This window comes from Oryctolagus cuniculus, chromosome 6 (genome assembly GCF_051225735.1).
Source record: "Oryctolagus cuniculus isolate XC-2025 breed Fujian yellow rabbit chromosome 6, ASM5122573v1, whole genome shotgun sequence".
NCBI classification, from domain to species: Eukaryota; Metazoa; Chordata; class Mammalia; order Lagomorpha; family Leporidae; genus Oryctolagus; species Oryctolagus cuniculus.
Window position 1 is genome coordinate 128,926,378 of NC_142872.1, and position 24,371 is coordinate 128,950,748.

At 52.6% G+C, this 24,371-nt stretch overlaps 1 long non-coding RNA gene across 1 annotated transcript in view; it reads left to right on the plus strand.

Annotated features, from left to right (window-relative positions):
• The first annotated feature begins 1,872 nt into the window (after positions 1-1,872).
• The window catches only part of LOC103348106 (BAALC binder of MAP3K1 and KLF4), a 79,930-nt gene continuing 57,431 nt past the window's right edge, over positions 1,873-24,371 (plus strand). Inside the window, exon 1 of the long non-coding RNA XR_007919126.3 lies at positions 1,873-2,211. This is a non-coding gene — a long non-coding RNA (BAALC binder of MAP3K1 and KLF4). The remainder of the gene's footprint in view (positions 2,212-24,371) is intronic.

The following is a 24,371-nucleotide window of genomic DNA, read 5'->3' on the forward strand; positions in this document are numbered from 1 at the left end:
TAGAACGTTGCACTATGGATGATGTTATGTAGAAATGGCTGTAGGAAAGAGAAGAAGCTCAAAATACACAAACGGACTTGGAAAAGTTCTTGGAGGAGAAGAGAGGAGAGGAGAGGACAGGAGAGGTGAGGAAAAAATTGAATAGAAAGGTGAGTTTATTGTGGTGCAGTGACGTTTTGAAATCAGTGCATGGTCTTTTCATAGTCTGCACTTTCTGCGAGCGTCTTGAAGGCTCTCTCCCAGGTGGCTGCTCACACCCGCGTGAGGAAGGAGCAGCCACACTCTGGCCGCACGTGGCCACCCTTTGCTGTGTTCTTGCCAGATGGGCAGGCGGCACCCGGCCTGGGCCTCTGCCTCAGAGCCCCCTCTGGCTCCCTGGCTCTGGTTCTCCCACAGCCAGGGGCTACAGGGGGCACCCACCTGGCCTGTGAGCCCCTCTTTCATCTGACCTCCCTGCTGGGGACCTCGGCCTTGCAACCTCTTCCCAAAGGCCCTGAACCCACTCCTGAGACTTGCCTGGGAATGTCAAGGGCACCAGGGGCTGGGAGGGAAGCCTGCCTGCCAGCCCCACCCGTAGTCGGGTCCTGGGTGTTCCAGGTTCCTGGTGACCTTGCACTTTTTTGAGGACAAAGTTCAGAGGGTCATGAAGTTGCAGAACTGAAGTGGATGCTGGCTCTCTGTGAAATGCAAGGCCCTCCTGCCTGCTCCCTAAGACAAGACAAACCTGGCCCAGCTGCCCCCCTAGTTCTTTTTTTTCTTTTTCTTTTTCTTTTCTTTTCTTTCTTTCTTTTTTTTTTTTTCACAGATAGATAGACAGTGAGAGAGAGAGACAGAAAAGGCTTCCTTCCGTTGGTTCACCCCCAAAATGGCCGCCGCGGCTGGAACTGTGCCAATCTGAAGCCAGGAGCCAGGCGCTTCCTCCTGGTCTCCCATGTGGGTGCAGGGGCCCAAGCACTTGGACCATCCTCCACTGCCTTCCCGGGCCACAGCAGAGAGCTGGACTGAAAGAGGAGCAACAGGGTTAGAACTCGGGGCCCATATGGGATGCCAGCGCCACAAGCGGAGGAGGATTAACCAAGAGAGCCAAGGTCCCTGCGCCGGCTCCGCCCCACTAGTTCTTAGAGGCCACACCTTCTTCCCCGCTTGCTGTGGACGGCCCCCAGCTCCATTGCTTTTTATTTTTTTAATATTTATTTATGTATTTGAAAGGCACAGATACAGAAAGGAGGAAGAGATAGATCTTCTGTCTGCTGGTTCACTCCCCAAATGGCCACAGTGGCCGGGGCTGGGTCAGAACAAAGCCAGGGGCTAGGAGCTTCATCTGGGTCTCCCATGTCAGTGCAGGGCCTTGGGCATCTTCCACCGCTTTCCCAGGTGCCTTAGCAGGAAGCTGGATCGCAAGTGCAGTAGCTGGGACTCGAACCACAGAAGCGTGGGGGCCTATTTTTCTAAACTTTTCAGTTCTTTCCTAATGGAGAGGAACCAAGGAGGGAAGAGAGGGACGGAGGGAGGGTCAGTAGATGAACGGGTGGTAGATGGGTGGGTGGATGGATGAGTGGGTGAGTAAGTGGATGGATGAGCAGTAGATGGATGACAGGTAGCTAGAAGGATGGATGGATGAGGGGATGGATGAGTCGTAGATGGGAGATGGGTGGGCGCATGGATGGACGGACGGATGGGCAGACTAGAGACTAGCAACAATAATCCCTCGCGGGACCCCCACACTCCTCCCGCTTCCGGTGCGGCTCCCGCACAGCAGCCAGCTCCGGAACACTAAGGGAGGGTGCAGGCGAGCAGGGTACTCCGGCCGGGCTGGTCAAGAGGCGAGGCCGAGGGGAGGTGGGGAAGGAGAGGTGGGAGGAGGGCCTCGGAGGCGGAGAAGAGGGGCGGGCGCGGTGGGAGCTGTGTGCGGGCTGCGGCGCGGGCGGGCGCAGGGACGCGATGTCGCCGCCGCCGCCGCCTCCTCGTGGGCCGGGGCTGCGCCGCCGGGGCTGAGCCGCAGCCCCAGCCGCTAGGCGAGCGGCCGCCGGGCGCACCCGCAGCGCGGGAGGATGGGCTGCGGCGGGAGCCGGGCCGATGCCATCGAGCCTCGCTACTACGAGAGCTGGACCCGGGAGACCGAGTCCACCTGGCTCACCTACACCGACTCGGACGCGCCGCCCAGCGCCGCCGGCCCAGACAGCGGCCCCGAGGCGGGCGGCCTGCACGCGGGTGAGTGAGCCAGGCCCGCAGCCCCTGCCCGCAGCGCCCCGCTCGCGGGAAGAGAAGCCCGCAGCTCGAGCCCCCAGGGAATCGCTGGCGGGGGGCGAGACACGCGGACCCCAGCCCAGCGCGCGAGCACCTAGAGCCCCCGCTCAGCTCCTGTCCTGAGCTAGCGGGACCAACGCGGGGCCAGGGCCGGTGCGGGGTCCGCGGCGGGGGACCAGGGGACGGGCAGCTCACTCCGCCACTCACCCACCCCAGGCCTCCCACCCGCCTGGGGCTCGCCTCCCCGCTGCGGTGATCCAGAGGCCCCTCTTGCCACCTGCGCACCCGGGCGGTGACTTCGCCACCCCATAGCCACCTGGTCCCTCTCTGGGGTTGCCCCGGTGGCGTCGTCGTGTCGCTTCCTCTTCCCACCCTTTGGGAACGAGCCCTGCTCCCGGGCTTCAACCCCGGAATCCTGGCTCAGGGCGGAACAGAAGCACTTGTCCGTGCGCGTGCACGCTTACGCCCGCTCTCGGCGCGGCTCCACAGCCCAGGGCTTCCCTCCCTCCCCCCCTGCCCGTGGCGCCCAGCGCTATAGGAGGGAGCGCAAGGAAGTGGATTTGGACTGTTAACTAAATGCCCCCACCCGGGCCGCCCTGTGCAGTGGAAATTTGATGGCAGGATCTGCAAAGAACTTTCTGGTCCGGTCACAGAATTTTTTTCTTTATGAGGCAAACACTGATGATTTTAGCAGAGATGAAAATTGTTGCATTAACTGACCATTAACTGTAAGTGCGCTCATGACATGAAACGGAAGAAACCCACTGCTCATTACATGGGTGTTGTCAAAAACCAGGTGAATACTTGGATAACAAAAAAAAGTTGTACCTGTTTGCGACCCCTTGTGTTGTTGGCAGTTTTGAGTAATGAAATCTGAACTAGAAGTAGGGCTCACGGGAGGCGTGATGTGTAATCCTACAGTGCAGGAGGGAGGAGTGGGAGCGACTGTAAAAGGTCAACAGCCCTGAATCCACTCCCACAGAGAGCTGTTGCTTCAGTCTCGAGAGTCCTCCCGTGGGGCCCCTTTGCCGTGTGAACTGGGGACCTGCTTTCCGGTGAGTGAGAACCCTGTGAGAGCGCTGCCACACAGGGCTCCGGGTTTGCCTCTCTGTTTCTGACTCCCAGTGGCAGGTGCAGCGGTTATTTTGTTGCTGATGCTTTCAGAAGTTCCCAGGTGACTGCCGGCTGAGCTCAGTGTCAGAGTGAGGGTAGGGCAGGAGCCTTTCACAGGAGCCTGGTGAGTGCTGGATGTCACGGTGTTTCCGCCCTTGACTTCTCCGCAGAGGCCACGGCCAGAGCTGTGCTCCAAGAAACAGGGGAAAAAAGACCTAGCGTGAAAAGCAAAACAAAACCACAAAAAAACAAAGTTCAGCTTTTGGGAATGGTAGCTTTGGTGAGTGGGAGTATCTGGGGTGTGTGTGTGCATGTGTGCATGCTGTAGTGGTACTGAGAGGGGTATGGGATGGCTAAGTGTGTACATATATGTTCCTCAAGTCTTTCCCAACGTTTATTCATTTATTACTGTGGCACCCCAACTTGTATCCCATCCATCGTGGGATGTGATTCCTGCAACAGGCGGTGCCCTGGGCAGGAGCACCGCTCATGGTGCCTGTCAGGCCGGGCAGCCCTGCCGCACGGCTGGTGCAGAAGGCCCGCGTCACTCAGGGGCTCAGCTCAGGACAGCACCCTCAGATTGGCCACACTCTTAGATGGGCGGCATGGTTTCAACTCCCTAGAAATTTCTATCAGCCCCGGAGGGAAATGGCATTTCTGAAGATGCAGATGGAGGCAAAGTTTCCCTAGGAGTGCTCTGGTGTTCCCTCGGGCCTTTGGAAGAGTGGCTTGATCCCGGGGGCTCTTCTGCCTGTACACTGGTCATCTGTAGTCAGCGAGGGGCATCAGGGAAAGCTACAAGTCTCCTGGGTTGCAGCCACCCTGGGAGATTTGCCAGATCCTTTAGTTTTTTTCTTCCTTGTTGCTCCCCTGCCTCACCCACCCGCTGCCATTGCTGTACCCGTGAATCCACTGGGAGACAGCCGTGGCCACAGTAGCAGTGGGGCAGGGACCCAGGCCACCATATATTCCTGTTTACAGCAACCCCTTTGTCTCAGGCAGGGCAGCAAGAGGAAGAGCCGGAGGCAGGAGAATCCAGACCATTACATCAATGGAAAGGCACATGGGGTTCTCAGTGGGATGGTCCCATTGAAGGACGACCCTCCCCTACCTCACAGCCCTTACCTACCTGTGGGGAGCAGGGCCTGTCTCCTGCAACATGGTGAAATAAGTATTGAGACTACCGAGACTAGACTAGACCAGAGACTGTTAAGACTAACTCTATGCATCTGATCTCCCATCATATGGCGCTGAGAGAGAGTAAACAAATCTTACACAGCTGCATCGTTAATTAGCTGATTCCTGGCCCAGTCCCTTAAAAGGGGGAGAGAAACAACATGGGCTGCCGCCCCCCCCCGAGAGTCGGTGGGAGAGCTCGCGGGTCCGCTCCTCCGTGAAAGTGGGGGAGCAGGGTCCGGTGTCGTTCCTCCGCGAGAGGGGGAGCAACACCTATCCTCCTTCCTCAGCCCTCAATATCTTCTCTTTCTGGGCCTCCTGTCAAATAGGCCACCGTAAACTCGGGATCTTCAAGGGCACCAATTAGACTTACCTCCTCTTTGTGTCCCTGTGTGAGCTCACAGTGCAGCCACGCGAGGCACAAGGTTGGGACTTGTGGAGTTTTCTGAATGGACAGCCAGGCAGTCACTGTAACCCTGCCCTTCCTTCTTCGCAGTCCTTGTCCTTCCCGGAGTCCCTCTTTGCCCGCCTTCCTGTCGCCCTTGCTGTGGAAGCTTTTCCACCCACCCTCCCCGGTTGCAGCTTCTCTTACAAAGCATCCCACTCTGGCCCCCAGGCTCAGCCCTTCCCTTGAAACCCCTGGCCCAGCCCAAACAGTCCATCTCCCATGTCAGCACCCTGCATCCCAGCCCCAGCGCTGGGTCTGTTTTTAACTGTGATGCCAGCTTCTCCCAGGACAGATTCCACGGCTCACCGTGGCTGCTGGGGGTGGAACGTGCTTTCCTGTTCATCCACAAAGGGGAGCTTCTTGCCCCCTCTTTAGTCAGAAAGTGAGCACCTGTTTTTGGAGACACACTCCACTAGCCAGGAGAACTCGATTCATTTGGGTGTGCCTACTCTGTGGGCTGGAGTTGAAGGCTTGGCTGAAGTCAGCCTGCCTGGCATCCACGGCTTGCCTGTGCCCGTGAAGGCTGTCTCTGTGCAGAGGGAAATTCGGTGGGGCGTGATTTACTCCTCATAGCCTCAGTTCACTGGATTGGTTTTTGCTTCTGTTGTCAGATGAACCTCCAAGGAGCAGCGGGGTCTGGGGTGGACTTGCTGCAGCCTAGTTCCGCCCTTCCGTGCGTGAATACCTCCTAGCATCTCCTCCAGTGAATTGTAGTCCCTTTAATTACATCCCAAGGGTCTCCTTTTGCACTGCTAGGGTGGGTTTTTCCCCTTCTCCAAGTTTCTCTAGAGAATAAAATGCGTCCTATTTCTCTAAAGTGCTTCTGTATGTTTTGAATTGCTACAATGATTGCTTTAGTATATGGAAATGCAGAGAATGGGAGACTCACAGCAAAATGATTCACCCAAATAAACTGAAAGACAGTTAAATAAAACGAAGAGCGCTTACCATTACCATGAGCTAACACTGACTGACAGTTTACCCAGGCCTGGGCGCTATATGCACGTCATCTCATGAATCCCGACAGCTGCGATGAGGTAGGGCTGTTGTCACCCCCATTTTATAAGCAAAGAATGAGGCTCAGGGAGCGCCAGTGACTTCTGCCTGCCGGAGACTGGGGTCCAGCTGTGTCCGACTCCAAAGCCTGTACCCCTCAATACTGTCTTCCTGATGGGTGGGGGCTGGCCTCGGAGGTCTGCATCTTCCAGTTGGTGGGACTCACAGTTGAGTCGGATCTCTTGATTTCCAATCCAATCTGCAAGGCTGTTCTGCATATCTCCAGGCGGCGGCAGCCCTCCCCCTGGCCTGGGGCCTCCCGGCACTGCTGTGGCGCAGCCTCCCTGGGAGGACCCCTCCTGTTCTTTGTGATTGCTGCTGGGGAGCTCCTGACTGTGGGAGGGGAGTCTTGCCCAGACAGCTCTGTCAGTCGGGGGGTGGGGGGTGGGGGTGGCAACCACCTCCTCCTACAAACACAGGCAGTCCTGCTGTCACTTCTCATTCACAGCCGCCTAACGACACTCTTTGGTTTGCCAGTGCCATTTTATTTTTAAGATTTATTTTATTTAATTGACAGGGAGAGACAGCGAGAGCAAGAGATCTTCCATCTGCTGGTTCAAACCCCAGATGGCCACAATGGCTGAGGTTCCAGGCCAAAGTCTGGAGCCAGGAATTCTATCCAGGTCTCCCACATGGTAGCAGGGCCCCCAAGCACTTGGGGGCATTTTCCACTGCTGTTCCCAGGCACATTAGCAGGGAGCTGGATCAGAAGTGGAGCAACTGGGACTCCAGCTGGTGTCTGATATGGGATGTCCGCGTTGTCAGCGTGACTTAACCCACTGCATCTCAACGCTGGGCCCCAACTTCTTGAAACTTGAAGCAAGGAACCCATGGTTGGCTCCAGGCTACCTGAGCATCACAGGGCAACACACAGTGTATTGTGATGAGGCCTGGGAAGGAGTCTCTCCCGGCACAGGCTAAATGGGTTACGATTTGTTTGTTTTCCCTGCTGCTGTTGCCGTCTTACCTTGATGAGTCACACTAAGCTTGTGATCACTTAAAACCCCGAGGGCTTTCTTTCTAATCAAATTTAAGTTCAGGGACATTGTTCCTATTTTCTGTGCTAACTACCTGGCACTCAGTGATTAGAATATGGGTGGCCTGCGTGTGTTTGTTCAATGAATGAGTTCTCCCGTGAATCCTGCAGTAGCACTGTTTTTATTAACTCAACTTTGTCATTTTTGCATTTATTCCTATTAAAATTCATCTTGGTGGTTTCTGTTTAATGTTTAGATTTGCCGGTCTTGATCCCTATTGATACTGCTAAGAAGTGACCATCCTAGGTCTTTGATTCTCTGTGTGGACAAAGAAGAAACACTATTTGTTTTTAATTCATTCAGTAGAAATTGGGCACAAAGCTGAGTAAGATGTTGCTGGACTTCAAACAGCTAAGATTAAGACAGACACACAGGTGGGCAAAGTTTGGGTCAGCATGGTCCATATTGGAACAACATGAAGGAAAAGAGATCCAGGGAACTACCCCCCAAAAAAACGATGGCACCTGCAGACCTGCCCAGCGGGGACAGGTGCAGAAGGCAGCCAGGCTGAGTGAGCCCTCCCCCGAGCGTGAGGGCACCTGTGGAGAGCCTGCGGGCTTGCTGACGGATAACCCCCCACCCCGACTCCTGGCACTGCTTGTGGTGATGTTTCCCAGGAAGCCTGACTACTGCCTGCCCCCTTCAAAGATGACTGGGACATTAGCCAAGGAGTCTATGGGTTGGGTAGGGGGTCTCTGCACCCCCCCTCCCCACTGTGTCCCTGGGCCCAGCTCTGCCTGACTACGGTAGGGCCTTGCCTGATCTCGCTAGAATGAATGAATCTCTTAAAGCATCGCTGTGTCCTTTTCTTCCTCCCTGAGACCCCAGAGGTGATGTCCTCCTTCCTCGGCAGTTCCGTCTGCTCCTGCTCCCTGGGCTCCGGTCTACCTGACTGGTTGCGTAGTAAGAGCAGAGCCCCGCCTTCTGCATATCCCTTTTGCCAAGCACAAGCCTCACCGTGTTCTAGGGGTTGCTTTTGCAAAGATCACTACACGAAACGGGTGGGTACAAAGGTGGGCGGTGTTTGAAGGCTTAGGGATCTCCTATTCTCAAGGCCCTCGTGTCCTGGGCAGCTCTCAGGTTTTGCTGTAGGCTCTCCAGGCACTTTGCCACATTGCATCGCCCAGGCTTGTTTGGGCCTGTGTCTCTCTAGTTAGCCTGCGAGCTCTTCTAGGTTTGGGATCAATGATTGACATTTGCGGGCCTGTCTCTGCCACAGGTGTGACTAACCATGAATGAGCTAGCTACGCCAGTGAAGCTGTGTTTTTGTAACCTCTTTCCTGAGGGTCACCTGAGATGCTTTTGTTTTAGCTATCCGTCCCTCAAAGCTTGTCTCTGTTGGTCACTAGAATGAGCAAGTCTGACTCCAACCAAAGATGAATTTAGGGTGAGTCCACTGGTGGGTGTTGTAACATCCTAAGACAGTTCTAGAGTTGTCTCCTGATTGTTTAGATGCCCATGGGAAGGAGATAGCCTCCTCTCAGCTGGCGAGGGTGTCTTTTCCTAGCTTGTCTTGTACTCAGTAGTCCCTGGGGCTTGGACCCCTGGCGGTCCCACCTTCACAGGCTCTGCGTACCTGTGACCCACAGCTTCGTCCTGTGATCAGGCTGCTGGACCCTTCAGTGAGGCTGGGCATCTGAGCCTGTTGCTCTTGGATGATGGGGCCTGGGAGCTGATCCTGGATCCTTTCCGGTCTGACCCGTGGCCAGTGGCCTCTCTGCAGCAGACCCTTAAGCTGCTGCTGCAGAATCGTGTCCGTCAGGCTAGTCTGAATGCCACCTTGGCTCGTATCTGTGGAGTAGCCTGCATGGGTGTCCCCAAGCCCAAGTTGTGATCCAGCCCCTTCTAGCTCATCCCCACACGGCCCCCACCACCAATTACAGACTCCCCCTGTCCCCCCACCCAACCACCTCCACATCTTTTGGAATAAAAACTTTTTAGATGTTTTAAGGGGCTGAAGTATGTTCTCCCAAATTTATATATTGAAGTCTTCAAAATGTGACCTTACTTGGAGATAGGGCCCTTACAGAGTTCGGAGGAGTCCTGCTCCAGTTCACTGATGTTCTTAGGAAAAGGGGGGATTTGGAGACAGCCATGCAGGGAGATTGCCACGTGCAGGGGAAGACAGAGATGGGGTGATGCTTCCATAAGGCAAGGAGCATCATGGATTAACAGGAAACCACAGAATGCGGGAGACAGGCAGGTACAGATTCCCTCTCGGGGCCTCCGGAGGGAAACAACCCCGCCGACCCCCTGATCCCTGCCTTCCAGCCTCCAAGACTGGAAGCAGTAGCTACTCCCAAGCAGTAGCTTTCTGATGTCGGAGGCTGGCACCGTGTTACAGCAGCCCTAGCCTGCATTTATGAGCACAAACTCTGTGGACCCCTGGAAATAATGAGGGAAGATGTTCATGTACTTCCTCACCTTTCTGTGATGGGGCCATTCCCTTGCCATGTAGATTTTTTTTTTTTTTTTTTTGATAGGCGGAGTGGACAGTGAGAGAGAGAGACAGAGAGAAAGGTCTTCCTTTTGCCGTTGGTTCACCCTCCAATGGCCGCCACAGCTGGCGCACTGCGGCTGGCGCACCGCGCTGATCCGAAGGCAGGAGCCAGGTGCTTCTCCTGGTCTCCCATGGGGTGCAGGACCCAAGCACTTGGGCCATCCTCCACTGCACTCCCTGGCCACAGCAGAGAGCTGGCCTGGAAGAGGGCCAACCGGGACAGAATCCGGCGCCCCGACTGGGACTAGAACCCGGTGTGCCGGCGCCGCTAGGTAGAGGATTAGCCTAGTGAGCCATGGCGCCGGCCAACCATGTAGATTTCAATAGCATTCATTGAGCATGGACTACTCATGGGCATTTCTCTTTTGGACATAAATTCATATGATTCTCTGAAAGAACATCGGTCATTATTGCCAGCACTTTCTGGATGAGGAAGCAGCCTCAATGAGATGGCACTGAGCACAGTCACCCAGTGAGGAGGTGGAGAAGCCTGGATTGCAATTCAGGTCTCTTGCATCTGTATCCTGGGCAGTATCCGTTGTACTGTAACTGCTAAGCATGTGTTTCGTACCCTCCTCCGCCCCATCTGCCTTGAGTTTTTTGGAAGCATTAATCACTTGGAGGGGGAGCCTCCTACCAACACGTCCAGGGCTGAGGACCTGAGTCCCGTAGCTCTGCAGCCTCCCATCCTCCCTGTCCTGTATCCAGGTGTAGGCAGTGCAGGTTACTTTGTACATGGGGGTGATGTTTACAGCTCAAGGGGCATGGGGAAAAAATCCCTCAAATTCTTGGAAGCTCAAAGACCTAGGAAAAAGTCTAAGAAATTTTTTTTTTAAAGAAAAACTTTTTTTTTCTTTTTGTTTGGGAAACTACCTGGAGGTAGTGGGAGCCTAAGTCCAGTTTTTAAAAATTAATTTATTTGCAGACAGCAAGAGAGAGTGAGCTCCACAAATACAGCAGTGGCAGATGCTGGGCTGGGGCCAGAGGTGAGTGCTAGGAACACAATCCAGGCCTCCCATGTGGGTGGTACGCACCCAGCTGCTTGCCTCCCAGGGGCCGCATCAGTGGGAAGCTGGAGTCAGGAGCCAGAGGCAAAAATCGAATCCAGGTACCCCACCCAGTGTAGGATGTCGGCTGCTTAACTGCTTGGTTAAACCCCTGCTCCTCCAAATTCTAGTCTGAATGGAGGAAGAGCAAGGGGGAAAGGCCAGGGGTAAGTGAAGGGACTTTTCTCCAGTTTTTCCTTTCAACGCTGAGCAGATGTGGTCGGATTCAGGTGAATTCCATGCACAGTAGACCCATACTGTGATGAACACACACTGCTGTATGATTCTCTCGCCTTCCCCTCTGACCTCCCACAGTTTATATCTTTATAATATATATATAAATATAATATATATAATATATATAATATATAATATATATATGCTTTATATCCAACCCCACCGTTTTCTGCTTTTTATGGATGTAGAGATGTGAGCATGTGCTCTCTCTCTCTCTCTCTCTCTCTCTGTGTGTGCTCCCCATCTGTTTTAGGTGTTCACACCGCCTGGTGTCCTGGCTGGGCCTACCCCGTGCACTCCCAGCAGCCCTGGGTCTCTGTCAGATGGGATAGGTATGGGGTGTCTACCATCAGGCTCCCGTGTCATGAAGCAAAGCCAGACGCCCAAGTATGCTTCCTTCATCCAGTCGTGTTGGCTTTATGATTGTCCAGTTTCTCCCAGATTCTGGGATTAGACCACCTGTTAGGCTTCATTTATGGTGATCTTTTGTGTCTTTTTTTTTTGCTGTGTCTTTGCGGGCATCTCAGTGGGCACTTGGATGAAACTGAGCCCATAGCCAGGTGCCCTTTGGCCTGCAGGCCTGACCCAGAGCCTCTTGACTTTCTTCTTCACGCTGCTGCCCTGCACTCTGACTCAGCCACACCCACGAGGCCACGCAGCCAGATGTGGTCTCCCTGCCTTGTGCTTGCTTTCTCCCCGTAACCCTCCCCTGATCTCACCTCACTCTTTGTTCAGTGCTGGGAGCTAAGGAGTGAGGGTCAGTGGCTAAGGAATTTGACTTGAACGGCAGACCTTTATCAGCTGTGTGAACTTGAGACAACACCTCAGCTTCCTGTGTCTCAGTCTTCCCCACCCCCCGCCGTGGGGGTGGGACTCACTGAAGAGTTAATGCACCCCCACACGTGAAGGGCCCGGTGTGTCAGTGTCGCCCGCCCCACCAGCAGAACCCCCTCCACCTCCTCCAGCGTGCATCGGGCTCCTCCTGCCACTCCTGGGTCACCTGTCCCCTCTGGGCCTGACACCCCTGCCCGCAGCTGTCTGGCACTGCTGGAGGAAGTCGTGATGGTTGGTGACTGCACCAAAGAGCAGTTCATGCTCTCGATACAGGGGACCGCCCTGCCCACGGGCCACATAGGGCCAGCAAAGTCATGTGGCCTGGCGTGGCCAAGGCAACCAGAGGCTCTTTCTTAAGTTGATAATTTTGTGTGGCCCGTGCGTGATGTTGTTAATATCCAGTCAGTTGACCCTCAGCGGACAGAAGGTGCCCTGCCCCTGTTGGAACCCTCAGCTCCCTCACCACCTCTCAGCAGATATCCAAAGTTTGTTTGTTTGTTTGTTTGACAGGCAGAGTTAGACAGTGAGAGAGAGAGACAGAGAGAAAAGTCTTCCTTTTTCTATTGGTTCACCCCGCAATGGCTGCCACAGCTAGTGCGCTACGCTGATCCGAAGCCAGGAGCCAGGTGCTTCTCCTGATCTCCCATGCGGGTGCAGGGCCCAAGGACTTGGGCCATCCTCCACTGCACTCCCAGGCCACAGCAGAGAGCTGGCCTGGAAGAGGAGCAACTGGGACAGAATCCGGCGCCCCGACCGGGACTAGAACCCGGGGTGCCAGCACCGCAGGTGGAGGATTAGCCTAGTGAGCCGCAGTGCAGGCCTCAAAGTTCTTATTAAGAAGCTGCGACAGCCCCCGCAGCACAACCCCCAATTCTGTCCTGCTCTTTCCCTGTGATTACCAAAGAATCAAAGACTCGCTGTGAATTCTCCCCTTTTCCCTCCCAGGCCCCACCAGGCAGCCTCGTCTGGGGAGGGTTCACTCTGAGTCCTCAACGTCCTTGCCCCTGACCCCCTGCGATAGCTGCTTCCACCCTTGTCCCTGACAACTCGCCTTTGGTGTCACAGGGAGAGCAGTATTGGCTTCCGTCACCCTCTGGTCTGACACCTCCGGCTCACTTCCCCTTCTCTTTCCCTGGCCGCCAGGGTCCCTGCAGCTCCTCCTGCATGGTCTATCCAGGCCTCCCCTGCAGTGTTTTAGCCTCATTGCATTGCTGTCTGTTCTCTGATTACACCCAGCCCTTTCCTTCTACCAGGCCCGTGCCCCCGTGGGATGCGCTTCCTCCCTTAAACTCCACCGCACCTGTCCGCTCTCCGTTCGTACGTCACCTCCTCAGGGAGAGCAGCCTTCTCCAGTGACTGGCTGGTTGCTCCCTTCCTGAAGCCACAGCTTCTCATTGTCCTGTTCACTCGTTTATTTCATGACTCCTTCACCCCATGAGGTCAAGGGTCTGACTCGCACACTCACTGTGGGAGCCCAAGCGCTCAGCTCGGTGCCCAGCACAGCGAGGCACTGAGTGGACATTTGTTCAGTGAGGGGAGCCCTCCTCAGCTAGTGTACCAGTTAGGGACCGTGTTTGGCTGTGTGAACAGAACCCGGCCAGTGGGGTTTATTCAGCAAGTAAAGGGTTTGCATGAGGGGTCTGGAGGTGGGCAGCTGCACCTGCTCAGGGGGTGGATGGCCTCTGTGCACGGCCTCCCAGCCTGTAGTGTGGGTTTCATCCTCCTGGTTAGGAGAGGCTGCTCCATCTTAGTTTAGTCAGGAGAAGGGCGGGCAGAGAGGAGTATCCTGCCAGAACCTGTGCTTTATCTGGAAACTGCAGCTTTCCCAGACCAGGGAAACTCTGCCTGGGTGTCATCATTCAGAACTGGGCGATGCGGGTGTCCCTGGCAGCAAGGGAGTTAGGAAATCAAGACCGTTAGCCAGGCACCTGCCCCTCCAAGAGAATGGGGTACCAGCGCTGGGGCAGGCTCCACAGGGCCGCTGCCTCTTCCTAAGGGGGCAGGGAGGGGAGGATGAGCAGAGCAAGGGAGAAGGGAAGGAAGGAGGGAGGTGAGGAGGGGAAGAGGTCTGCCAGCAACCGGGTGACAGGACTGCTGGGGTTAAGATTTTGCCATAGTAATACTAATGGTAATGTTTTTAATGTTCCCAAGTCAAGTGTGTCCACAAGGTGAACATCTACTGAAAATATTCCATGGAGTAATTTTTTTTTAAGATTTTTTTTTTTTGACAGGCAGAGTTAGACAGTGAGAGAGAGAGAGAGAGAGAGAGAGAGAGAAAGGTCTTCCTTCACCCCCCCCCCCCAATGGCCCCTACCACCAGTGTGCTGTGCTGATCCAAAGCCAGGAGCCAGGTGCTTCCTCCTGGTCTCCCATGCAGGTGCAGGGCCCAAGCACTTGGGCCATCCTCCACTGCACTCCCGGGCCACAGCAGAGAGCTGGCCTGGAAGAGGGGCAACCGGGACAGAATCCGGTGCCCCGACTGGGACTAGAACCCGTGGTGCCAGTGCCACAGGCAGAGGATTAGCATCTTGAGCCACAGCACCGGCCTGGGGGTAAAAGCATCTCAAGCAACACCTGGCAGGTTTGAACCTGCTTACTTCCGTGGACAGTCCAGCAGCGTGGGAGCAGCCGGGCTCGGGCCTGCCTGCTGGGGAGACATGATGGGTCTGTAAGCGTGGCCACCACCTTGCACAGGTCCGCATTTCTCTGATGGCCATGTAAATGTTTTTCTACAGTTGGTTTGTGAGGGTGGGTGTTTGTCACCTGGAACGCCCGCGCTGGTGTGCCTGGGTTGGATTCCTGGCTCTGGCTCCCGGCTCTGCATTCCCACTGCTGCGTATCCTCGGAAGCACCAGCTGAGGAGGGTCCCTGCCACCCACATGGGAGACCTGACCTGAGTTCCTAGCTCAGGGCTTCAGCCCCTTGCCTCCGGCCTTTGCATGCAGACATTTGGGGAGTGAACAGCAGATGGGGGTACACACTCGCTCTCAGTGTCTCAAATAAGTAAAATAAATAAATGTAATTGGCTTGTTTAAGTCAGGATATAAACAGCATTCACACATTGTACTTGGTCAATATGTTTTTCAAATTTCTTTTAGTTTATAGGTTTCCCATTTCTTCCCTCCCTCCTTCAGTTTATTGTTGAAGAAAGTGCTTTTTTTTTTGTTTTGTAGTGTTTCATGTTTTATGGATTTTGCTGATTGAAACCCAATAATGCTGTTTTAAATGTCCCTTTATTCAGTTAGAGGGAAAAGTTCAGGAAATCTATTGTATCACATGATGACTGTAGTTACTAACAGTGCATTATACACTTAAAAAACTGCTTAATAAGGAGACTAAAAATGGTCTCATCACAAAAGTTAAGTATGTAAAGTAACTGATATGTTAATTAGCATGGATGAACCATTCCACAATGTGTATGTACATTAAAATATCATGTTGTACCTCATAAATTCATATTTTTTTGTCAAAAAAATGAGGGAATCGGTATAGATGAGATGCCTGCATTCCATTTTTGAGGCCTGGGGTCAATTCCCAACTCTGGTTCCTTACTCCAGCTTCCTGCCAGTGCAGACCCTGAAAGGTATGGGTGATGGTTCAAGTAACCATGCTCCTGTACCCTCCTGGGAGACTGGATTGAGTTCCTAGACACTGGCTTCAGCCTGGTACAGCCCTGGCTTCAAACATGTGGGAGGTAAAACAGCAGATGGGAGTTCTTTCTATTTCTCTCTCTCTCTCTCTCTCTCTCTCTCTCTCTCTCTCTGTCTCAGGAAGTGTTCTTAAACATCCATTGAACAATGGGGCCAGTGCTGTGTAGGGTAAGCCTCTGCCTGTGGTGCTGGCATCCCATATGGGGACTGGTTCAAAAGTCCTGGCTGCTCCACTTCGAACCAGCTTCCTGCTGATGGCCTGGGAATGCAATGGAGGATAACCCAAGTGCTTGGACCCCTGCACCCATGCAGGAGACCCAAGAGAAACTCCTGGCTCCTGGCTTTGGATCGGCCCAGCTCCAGCCGTTGCGGCCATTTGGGGAGTAAACCAGCAGATGAGAGATCTCTCTCTATCTCTCCTTCTTTCTATAACTCTGCCTTTCAAATAAATAAAATTTTAAAACTTAATTGAATAAAATATTCTTATATTCACTGTGAATAGAACTATAGGTTTGATGAGGTTCAGGTTCAATTTTGGGGGCAAGAATGTGTCATGAATGATGAAGTATATGCTGTTTCTATTGAATCACACCAGCAGCCACACTCTATCTGGTCACCTCTCTTTTTTTGTGATTAAGATTGGCTTAGAAATCCTCATCCATTCATTAGAAAATTTCCCATCAGCATTACACCTAAGGGTTTTAGCAGCTGTTTATAATCATTGTCCACATCAATTATTTCATGAAGAATCACAAAGTGGTGATATTCTAACATTTATTCAACAGTGATTAGCTGAAATTCTTTTATAAAGAATAATTTGTCCTCATGGCTCATTTGGTTTTCCTGAAAAGGCTGAATAAATGCCTAATTCATTCCTTTTTAAAGTATCATTATGAACTTATGAGTTTTCAGTGTATTTGATAAGTTTTAATTCATTGCACTTGTTTTGTGTGTTGTGTGCTCAAATTGTCCTACGCTTAGCCAGTGAGAGCCCCTCAGCTGGACTCTTAACTCTTTTCACATAATTCTAATTTTTTTTCTTTTTTAAAAAAAATTTGTTAAGACACACACACACACACACACACAGAGAGAGAGAGAGAGAGAGAGAGAGAGAGAGAGAGAGAGAGAGAGAAAGACACTTCCATCCACTGGTTCACTCCCCAAATAGCTACAACTAGCCAAAGTCAGGAGTCAGGAACTCATGGTCTCCCATGGGAGTAGCGGGGCCCTAGCACTTCTTCTGCCTTCCCAGGAACATTAGCAGTGAGTTAGACTGGAAGTGGAACAGCTGGGACTTGAATGGGTATGGGATGCCGGTATCACACACAGCCACTTAACAAGTTACATCACAATGCCAGCGCCTCCAATAGTTTTTTATGGCCCTTGCTTTCTGGTATGATATACTTTTCTAGGCTCTCTTGTATTTTTCCTGTGCTGAACTTGGCACTGGCCATCTCTCTTAGGAGCCCTGGGTCCTTTGGTTGAAATGTGAGGCCCCAGCATGGGCGCCTGGGCCTCTTGCTGCGGCTGGTGGCTTGTTGTCCATACCCATTTCCAGTGGCCAGAGCTCGGGACAGTTCTCTTTTCTAAAGAGACCATGTGCTTGTCTCCTTTATGCTATATATATGTATATTTAATGCTGAAACTCTTGGTCCCTTACAATATTGTGTTTATTTGCTTTGTCATGTAGATCTCAAGGTATGATTACTGAACATATTTTAAGATTTTGGAGGAGTTTTGTTTTGCTGTGTTTTGCTGTCAGGGTACATCCTATCAGAGACAGATTTCCATGTTTTAAATTCACTTGAAATAGTTTTATGCAGTGTGGTTAATCCATCCACTTACTGGATAGGTAGGTTCCTTTGTCTCCTTTTTTGCTTTTCAGACAAAATTACTTTTTCTTTCACGTGAATTTCCTTTTGTTTTATGTTGGTCAAACACCTGCCTAGTTCCAATGGCAGATCCATAAACCAAACTACATGTAAGAAGTCTGATTTTCATTTCTGGCCTCTCTACTACACCCATCATCCACTAGATAACCACTGTGTTAGTTTGTGCTTTATCTTTTCTATTTTTTAACAAGCAAACACACACACACAGACTGCATTCATATGCTCTCCTTCAAGCCAGAAGGTCACCTGCTTCTTCCCCAGCACTGTACACCTGGTGTGCTGTATGTAGCTTGGCTGTCCACTTAACGATTTATCCTGGAGGTATCCTCAAGGCCCTGTGTGGAGAAAATCATCATTCTCTTTAGTAACTGCAGAGTGCTCAGTTGTGTAGTTGCGTCCCAGTTTATTAAAGTAGCTTCCCACCAATGGTCATTGGGTTCTTTCCAATCTTTCTCAACAACAAAGGGTCTTGGCCACATGTCTTTTTTTTTTTTGCCAGTATTTATGTAGATAGATTTCTAAAAGGGGGCTGTCTGGGCCAACGTCTGAATGCAAGTACAATTTTGTTAGATGGAGCCAAATTCTGCTGTCCAGGGCTTGTATCATTTTGCCTTTCCCATCAACAGGGTGTGAGGGTACCTGTTGCTCTGCAGCCTTGTCCCCAGAGTACAGATGCTGTCACACTTAGAGCTTGTCGTCACTGGAGGAGGTGAGAAGCTGGAACTCAGTTAGTGGTCATTTCTGTGAGTGAGGCTGCTGTCTTCTCATAGGATTGTGGGCAAATTGCCTTTTGCCTTCTGTGTACCGATCTGCTTGCATCTCTAGGCCTGTTCTTTTCACCATCGTCACTTAGCTGGTCATCTTCATCCTTGAGGATGACTGGGAGACTTTGCAAAGCATGGCATCTCTGCGGTTATTGGGTGAATGAAGTTGCTGGGTGCTTGCTGTCAGGTGCAGCGGCCGGGCTGGGCTGGGCTCGTGTGGTTCTCAGTGCAGGCCCAGGGCTCCTCCATGTCTGGGCTCCCTGCAAGGGGCTAGTGGCCTCAGGGCTGTCAGACCACTTACGAAACCACTCAGAACTCCAACCTGCATCCCAGGCAGCAAGGTGGAAGCTGCATTGCCTTTTATGACCTAGTCTTGGAGGTCATGTACTGTCAGTCCTCCAGCATTCTGAATCACAAGCCTGCTCAGATACAGCAAGGCTGGGGAAGAGCGTGGCATTTTCCAAAACCGCAAGGGATCTGAGACACACACACACACACACCCCCCCCCACGAGACAGTTTCTCGATTCTGGTAAGACACAAGATTGCCTTGCTACGGCAAGCTTTGCGGGTCTTAGCATGCTTGCGGCAGCTCCTCTTTGTCCCCAATCTTGCTGGGGGAAAGCAGATGGGGCCACGTGGATTTGTGCACCTATGTTACAGATGGTTTCTGTTCCTGCTGATCTACTGAAGTCTCCTTCTGAGGGCTTCCCATGACCTTGGCCGTGGAGACGCCACACTCATTTTCCTTGTCCTCCAGGCAGCTTTCAGCACGGCTGATCTGAGCTGTCTGTTCTGCCCATGGCCACTGCCCACTTTGGAAGTCAGCTTCCTCCTTCAGTCTTCCCACACTGCTGGTTCTCTTCCCACACTGACTGTGTCATCTAAGACAGAGTTACAGAGAGAGGTAGAGACAGAGAGATCTTCTATCCGCTGGTTCACTCCCCAGTTGGTCGCAATGGCTGGAGCTGTGCCGATCCGAAGCCAGGAGCTTCTTCCAGGTCTCCCACGCAGGTGTAGGGGCCCAAGCACTTGGGCCATCTTCTACTGCTTACCCAGGCCATAGCAGAGAGCTGGACTGGAAGAGGAGCAGCTGGGACTGGAACCGGTGCCCATATGGGATGCCGGCACTTCAGGCCAGGGCTTTAACCAGATGCGCCCATACTGGAACCTTAAAGCCCTCGTTAACCTCTGACTTTTTCTTTCTTCAGTCCATTCCTCACTCCTGTCAGATAGTCTTCCCAAGTAGGGATCCTGCCATTCTCGTGCCCCAAAATGTTTCCTGACCCCAGTATCCTACCAGACCATGAGGACACCCTTGGTGTGGCATCCCAGTCCCCTGGCTGCCCAGCCTGAGCCTTCTGGCCCTGTAGTTCCCCACTCCCGAGTTCCCCGTTTCCTTTGCCAGCTGGGCGCTTGCTTCTCTGTGCCGCCAGCCTTGCAGTCCCGTCAGATGGAAGAGCTCCCCTGCACCTGCCACACCCCACAGCCACCCTCTGCGGAGCCTCCCTGGGCTCCCCCGGTGGATCCCAGCTCTGTTTCTCGTCCATCGCTATTTCTGTTTTCTCCTGTAGTCACACTCAGCCTGCGCACAGGCACAGGTCAGTCTTTCCACGGGAATGAGTGTTTCCTGGGGGCAGACACTGGGCCTTGCTCACTGTCTGTCCCCTGTGAAGCCTTGTATGCAGTTGGAACTCCATTAGTGTTTCCTGAGCTTGACAAGACAGGCACATACCTCCTTTGATGTCCATCTGACGGTTGAGGAACATGATGTGCTGTTGCTTGGCTGTAGAACTGTGTGCTTTTAGGCATGGCCCCTTGAACATTTAGCTGTGTGGTTATGGGACTGTTTAGCTGCCTGTGTATGTGGAAGCTTCACTGTTGGCCACAGTTTCCGTGGTTCCATCGCTTTGACAGAAATTCTTCCCTTTGTATTCCTGTGAGTAACATCACAGCTTCCACCAACATTTTAAAGCTGGTTATATTTTCCATAGGTGAGTCATTGGTATGGAGGGTTAGAGGGGACTGTAGCAGGTGTTGCTAAACATTAAGCAGTCTGCCACCAAGTGGCAGTATGTCGCAGTTGTTCATCAAAACAGCCCCAAATGTCTTGTGCCTTTCCAAGCTCTCCCTCTCTCCACCTGTTAAGATCTAAAAGTTGCTGCCATTGTGGTGTAGCAGATTAAACCACCACCTGCAATACTGGCATCCCATATGGGCACCAGTTTGTGTCCTGGCTGCTCCACTTCCAATTTAGCTCCCTGCTAATGTACCTGGGAAGCAGCAGAAGATGGTCCCTGACATGTACGTGGGAGACTCAGATGAAACTCCTAATTTTGGCCTGGCCCAGCCCTGGCTGTTGTGGCCATTTGGGGAGTGAACCATTGGATGGAAGATCTCTCTCCATCTCTCTCTCTCTCTCTCCTTCCCTCTCCCCATCCCCACCCCCGACTCTCCCTCTCTCTCTGCCTTTTGAGTGAATAAGCAAACAAATCTGTTTTTTAAAAAACAAGATCCATAAGTTATGAGCGCCAGGGTAGTCAGGGGAGGGAACAGCTACAAAGAAATTGTTTCCTTCAGAAGCAGTGTACAGCTGCAAGGGATGCAAGTACCCCAGAGCTGCTGAGAGCGTGGAGACCCAGAGCTTCCGGGTCTTGCCTGAAACCCCACAGCTTCTCGCAACGGATCTGAAACGAGAATCCAGTCTCAGCTGTAGAATGGGGAACTGCTCACGGTGGCTGGCAAATACTTGTCTGCTTGACTGATTTGGACCATACACGGTTCTAGTCGCTGCATTTTTGTGGCAACCCTTTCAAGCCAGGTCACCCCTGCGTTGCAGGGGAGGCCACACAGCTGGGAAGATGCCGCCTCTGTGGAACATCTACCCCCAAAACACTGGGTGGAGATGAATGGTGTACATATGCGGGGACTCAGCAAGGACTTGGTCAGTGCAAGCCATCGGTTATGATGACTGTGACCCAGTCCCGCTGGGCTCCTCCCATGACTCCTGCTCTCACCCAGCTGCCCAAGTCCAGCGCCTTCCAGCTGTGCTGGTCTAACCAGCACCTGTGCAGGCTCCCCGTTGCCTGCTTGCCCTGAACTGATCCCACGTGGTCAGTGCCAGGTGAGGCTGCCTTGGGGAGGGGAGGCTGTGTGTACTCAGTGTCCTTTAGGAACTTCAGAATTTAACTTACTGCAGCTCTGAGATGGGCCTGACGCTGAGAGTCCTTCCTCTGCCAGTCCCTGCTCTTGCAATGCTGCAAGCCTGCCCTTGAGTGATTTTGTCCCAGAGAGTGGGAGAACAAGAGGCAAGGGAGACTGATACAAAAAAGAGGGTCGCTGCATATTCACCACTGAAAACAAGCAGCAGAGAGCCCGCTTCCCCAGCCTCCTTGCCCGGGTCTCAGGAGCAGCTTTCTTCTCGGGTCCTGCCTGAATCCTGCCTTCACCTGGAGATGTGTGGGTGGGAGGGGCAGCACTGAGACAGACACTGTTCTGGAACCAACAGGGACCCTGTCAGGGAACTTTTCCTATTGCCAGAGTGCCAGGCAGAGGCAGAGAGTGATTTTTACCATTTTCCTGAAAAACCTGATTTTATTTTATCGTTTAAATCTCCATAGTGTTTTGTTTTGTTTTGTTTTTACAGGCAGAGTGGTCAGTGAGAGAGAGAGAGACAGAGAGAAAGGTCTTCCTTTGCTGTTGGTTCACCCTCCAATGGCCGCCATGGCCGGCGCGCTGAGGCAGGCGCACCGCGCTGATCCGAAGGCAGGAGCCAGGAGCCAGGAGCCAGGTGCTTCTCCTGGTCTCCCATGGGGTGCAGGGTCCAAGCACGTGGGCCATCCTCCACTGCACTCCCTGGCCACAGCAGAGAGCTGGCCTGGAAGAGGGGCAACCGGGACAGAATCCAGCGCCCCGACCGGGACTAGAACCCGGTGTGCTGGCACCGCTAGGTGGAGGATTAGCCTATTGAGCCACGGCGCCGGCCCTAAATCTCCATAGTTTAAAAAAAAAAAAGTTTGAATGAATCTCTCGGTTGTTGGATTTGTCCAAACCCAATGAACACATTAACCATTAATGAGGGGCTCGTGCTTCTTTGAGCATCTGGTAATGATCCTCTTAAAAGAAAAGCATAGCTATTTAATCTTTCTTTGTGTGGACTGCTAAATTCAGCATCTAAACTGGGTTTAGAATCTGCAGTGACCAAAGTGAAAGGACATTTAGGATGCTTTAAATCTAAATGGATTCTGGGGCCGGAGCCATGGTGCACTAGGTTAATCCTCCGCCTGTGGCGCCGGCATCCCGTATGGGCGCCGGATATAGTCCCGTTGCTCCTCTTCCATTCCAGCTCTCTGCTATGGCCCGGGAGCGCAGTGGAGTATGGCCCAAGTGCTTGGGCCCTGCACCCCATGAGAGACCAGGAGAAGCACCTGGCTCCTGGCTTCGGATCAGCGTAGTTCTGGCCGTTGTGGCCATTTGGGGAGGGTGAACCAATGGAAGGAAGATCTTTCTCTCTGTCTCTCTCTCTCACTGTCTGTTACTCTACCTGTCAAATAAATAAATAAATAAATAATAAATGAAATCGGAATGGATTCTTCCAGATTAATTTTGTCCCCAAGACAAATGGGGAGCTGATTCAAGAGTGACTCGTGAGTGCCTTGATGAGTCTCCAGAGTCCACTATTAGCCCCAAATGGTCCATGAGCGTTTACTTTGTTGGTTAAATTGTAGTTTTCCTTGATGCGGGTGTTGTTGGAATGATAAGAAACACAGGTTATTGAAGGGTTCAGGAGACTGAGGGGGACCACACTATAGACGGCCACTCAGGGCAGTGGCCTCACTTCTTACCTTGAATGAATGAGTGAGCTTACTCCTGCGGCGGCTGCTTGGGGAGCTTACGAAGCGCTGCGCAGTCCTCGCCCTCGGGGGACCTGTGACAGCTCCTGTGGAGTGGCAGTCAGGGAGCACTGTCCAGCAGAGCTTTCTGGGAGGGTGGGACGAGCTGGGTGTGCACTGTCCCATACAGCAGCTGTCACTGTGGGTCATTTTAAGTGAATGGGAACTGAATTTTCATATTATTTAATGTTAACTTGAACGTACATGGCCCAGCGTAGCTAGTGGCTACCATGTTAGCTGGAAGAGAGAAACTGAGTCACATAGTTAATGAATTATGATTATCTTAAGTGCTATAAAAGAGAAGTCAGGCACTATGGAAAAAATAAGCTGGGTGGTAAAACCCAACACGATGGCCAGCGCTGCGGCTCACTAGGCTAATCCTCCGCCTTGCGGCGCCTGCACACTGGGTTCTAGTCCCAGTCAGGGCACCGGATTCTGTCCCAGTTGCCCCTCTTCCAGGCCAGCTCTCTGCTCTGGCCAGGGAGTGCAGTGGAGGATGGCCCAAGTGTTTGGGCCCTGCACCCCATGGGAGACCAGGATAAGTACCTGGCTCCTGCCATCGGATCAGTGCGGTGCGCCGGCCGCGGCGGCCATTGGAGGGTGAACAAACGGCAAAAGGAAGACCTTTCTCTCTGTCTCTCTCTCTCACTGTCTACTCTGCCTGTCAAAAAAAAAACCAAAAACCAAAAAACCAAAAAACAAAACCCAACACGAGGGTCAGCTAAGACCTCTCTGAGATTCTGACGTCTGGGCTAAAATGTCAAGACTGCCCAGAATTTACTAGGTTGGGGTTGGGGTTGGCATGAGGAAGATTTCTAGCAAAAGGAACAGCACGTGCAAAGGGTTTGAGGCAGGAAGAGTTTGGCATTCTCCAAATACCGAAGGGCAACCAAGACGAAAGGAAGATCACGGCAGTAGTGAGTGGGGGGGGGGGGGTCAGCACGGGGCTGCATCACGCGGGATCCCGAAGGCCGTGCTGAGGATCTTCAGCTTTCTCCTAAAAGCAATGAGAAGCCTTCGGGGGGCGTTAAGGAGAAAATTAACTTAATCTGATTATGCTTTAAAAATAGGAGCAGGTGTCTAGCTTGGTGGCTAAACCACCCCGCCACCTCCCACCCCATACTGAAGAGCTTGGGTTTGATTTCAGCTCCGGCTCCTGACTCCAGCCTCCTGCTGCTGCAGACCCTGGGAGGCAGTGGTGGTGGCTCAGGTAGTTGGGTTCCTGCCTCCCAATGGAGACCTGAACTGAGCTCCTGGCTCCTGGCTCTGGCCCAAGGGCCAACCCCAGCTATTGTGGGCATTTGGGGAGTGAACTGGCAGATGGGCTCTGTCTGTGTCTCTGCCTTTTGAATAAATAAAGTTAAAAATAGTTTTCAAAATTATACATGCATCTCTTTACCTGGAGTCTTTCGTCAACATTAACCTGAGAATTCCGTTGCCGACTTGTGTTGAATCAGTTATTTTTTGGACTCATTGTCTTC